Genomic DNA, 3,230 nt, shown 5'->3' on the forward strand with positions numbered 1-3,230 from the left:
CCAAAACTATGTAGTGGAAAGCTTCATGCCTCGAATATTTGAATCCTGAGGGTATATTCCATTGAAAACCTGAGCATCCATGCAAATAATTAGAGGGTCCCTCCCCCATAGAGGGATTGATCTTACAAAACATGTTATTAAGTTGGTCTGCCAGCAAAAGGTGCTCTGATCTTACTTTGAGTCAACATAAGGGTGCACATTTTAGTTTTTGTCACAAAGTACATAGCCTGGGTTCTCCATGACATCATCCTATAAAGTATTATACAAGTCCTTTTCTGTCTTTTTCCTATTCTACTTTACACTGTGCTGTGACACAGGGTGAACCAAAGAACTATGGAGACAGAACTCAGCATGACCTGAGCCTCAAAATGTTTTCTTTCCTTTCAGTTACAGGTGGAGCATAAAAGATTCAAATGTTGTATGTATCATAGAATTTCTTTCTCAACACACATTGTAGATAAGAATTGTATAAATACTAGCTGTCTTTTGTCTGGTACACTACTATGATATAAGATCTCTATTGGGAGTGAAACTTGGGAATTTAAAGGGTAAAACACGATACCCTAAGTAACCCGGTCATGGCCCTGTGTCTACAATAACTGCATTCAACTCTAATGCCTTTAGTTTGGGGAGGATTTTGTGCACCAGGCAGTGACTACATAGTTGTTGGCACTTGGTTATTGAGCAGTGCTGGATCATTCTTTTTGCTACATATGCATCTTTAAAGGTAAGCTCAAATTTGAGTTCCAGTATTACTTCTCTCACTACTGGTCAGTCTTCATACTGCCTGCTGAGTCTGAGTGCTCAGTGGAACCATATAGACAGCTATGAGTTACATAGAAAGAGTTTGGCTGGGATGTTGGATGTGTTAAAGTGCCTTCACAGTCAGACCTTTGACATAAAAAGAATTTGTCACAGAGAGCTAATATGGGCAGAATGACTAGTCCAGTTGGTTTAGTGTGTTCCTAGCATGTGAAAGGTCCTAGTTTTGATACCACTGTCTCTAATAGGCACCTATGGGGGCACATTTGTGTAAACACAGTTCTCCTGAACTGGAGTGAAGAGAATCATAAATTCAAACTCATCCTTTTATAAATAGGTATTTTAAGCCTAATTTCTGAAAATTAAAAAAAGCACATGTAGAGAGTGCGCTTGCAGCAAATGCCCCCCTTGAAGAGGAGTTTTTAGAAACTGGACTTTGATGAGTTAGAATAAAGCAGGGATGGTATATACTTAGTGTACCATTAATGTCCCACACTGCCATTCCAGCTACACTTAGTATGGCTGCTGCACATAGTGGCTGAGGATGTTTGTCATCTAGAAAGCCACATGCATACATATCATCCAAATGCCAGACCACCTTTCTTGCCTGCTCAGGTTGAAGACATCAGGGTTTGGCCAATATAAGAATTTTTGTTCTGCCATACCATCTAATGGGACAACTTGACTTAATATGATTTGGCGTCTAAGTATTTCTGAGAAATACAGAAGAATCTATAATCCCTAGTGGTCCAGATTGTTCACTGGAAGACATGTGACAAGGTGAAGATGCAGAAGGAATGCCACATATTTGTACTAAGCCAGGGCTCTTTACTTATGGATCAAAGTACAATTTTGAGTCAGGGATTGAAAGATAGAGACTCTCTCTCTCTCTTTCTTTCCTCTCTCTCTCTGTCTCTCTCTGTCTCTCTGTCTCTCTCTCTCAAAAGGCTTCTGTCAGAATTTGAATACAATGAAAAGACTATAACTAATATGGTATCCAAAGGTGGAAAATAAGAGGTCATACAATATTCTATATTTCCCAGCTCATCTAAGACAATACCACATGTTCTCCATGACTTGTAAATACCATGATTAAATAAAAAATGAAAAGTCAACAACAAACATGTTCCCTGTCCTGGATCCAGTGGAATACTCACTCTGAATTCAGTTACCAGAGTCTAGCTGAAGTCCTCTGGTACCTAACAAACAGCATTTCTGACAAAGATCTTGCATTTATCAAACAAAGAGCATTTGTGCTGTGCATGAGCCTTTCCTTATGGTTTACCATGTAGAGTCATCTTTCAAACCTGAAAGTCTCATGGGAAGTCTTTCTGAACCTTCTATTGTTTGAGCGAAATCAGGGAGAAGAGAGGGATTGTATGAACAAGGTTGTGTTCATGTGTTTCTCAGAAGGATGTGACTCCCGTCTGGTACCATGTCCATATAACACGTTCCAGTCCTGCTGCTCTTTCTGTTGTCACAGCCACATACATGTAGACATTACCTAAGGTGTCTGTGGAATGCTTCATCACACAAGGCGGTGACCTTCCTGAAGCACCGTCTGACTCTGACGACTACCTGGAGACAGGAAATGAGATCATAGTTACAAACGCACAACCATGATGAATTTTCTGTTTTGCTGCCATAAAGCTAACATAACTCTCCCTGTTGTGAATGTATCCTCAGTTTCTTCAATCTTAAAAAGATTTCATAAGAAGAGCCCACGTCCTTGGAAGGAACCTCCAGTTCCTCCAATTACTTTGAAAGAACCATCACAACCAAGGAAAAAAGGTAGTGTAAATACTGAGGATTTGCTTCAGTTATCTGTAGTAGTTGATTATCCTGTGTGCCCTCTGAAAAATGTGAATAGATTTAGCATATTTTTAATAAGTGAAAAAATGCTAATGTGTATCTCATCAGTAGGAATACAACCCTAAAGAGTACCAATGTACCTAACAGTCACTTTGGCTCTCACTGAATAACATGAACTAGAGGAAAGCCGAGGCCCATGTTGGATGATCCAGTGTGGCTTCACCTGATTTAGGCAGGACTAGGTGAGCCACTCTCTGTACTACATACTTTTACCTGTGGGTGATCCATTTGGATTAGATCTGATCCAGGTTACAGGTGAATTATATAAAAACCTTGGACAGGGCAGTTGGAGAGAGTCCCAGAAGTGCTCATGTTACACCCTGTGCCTCGGAGTGTGAGAGAGTAGGAAAGAACTCTATAAGGACAAGGAAAATGGAAGATTTCTCTGATTTTCCTCTTTCAGAGGCATAAGAATAAGCAGTAGCTGTCCATGGAAATGGCACCTAAATTATTTGTCCATCCCCTTTAACAAAATCCTTTGAGTAAAACACTCTAGGGATGAAAGGTTTGTTTTGCCCCTTAGCTTGAGAATGATGGGCATCGAGAGAAAGAGAGAGAGAGAGAGAGAGAGAGAGAGAGAGAGAGAGAGAGAGAGA

General features: G+C 40.2%; 1 long non-coding RNA gene across 1 annotated transcript; it reads left to right on the forward strand.

The window, feature by feature from the left end:
- Positions 1 to 19: 19 nt before the first annotated feature.
- Positions 20 to 2,931, forward strand: LOC114616001. The gene is made up of 3 exons (XR_003710569.1): positions 20 to 418; positions 2,449 to 2,553; positions 2,686 to 2,931. It is a non-coding gene; the product is annotated as an uncharacterized LOC114616001 (long non-coding RNA).
- The last annotated feature ends 299 nt before the right edge of the window (positions 2,932 to 3,230 follow it).

The sequence above is a fragment of the Grammomys surdaster genome, unplaced genomic scaffold (genome assembly GCF_004785775.1).
Source record: "Grammomys surdaster isolate TR1022 unplaced genomic scaffold, NIH_TR_1.0 220506, whole genome shotgun sequence".
Classification (NCBI taxonomy): domain Eukaryota; kingdom Metazoa; phylum Chordata; class Mammalia; order Rodentia; family Muridae; genus Grammomys; species Grammomys surdaster.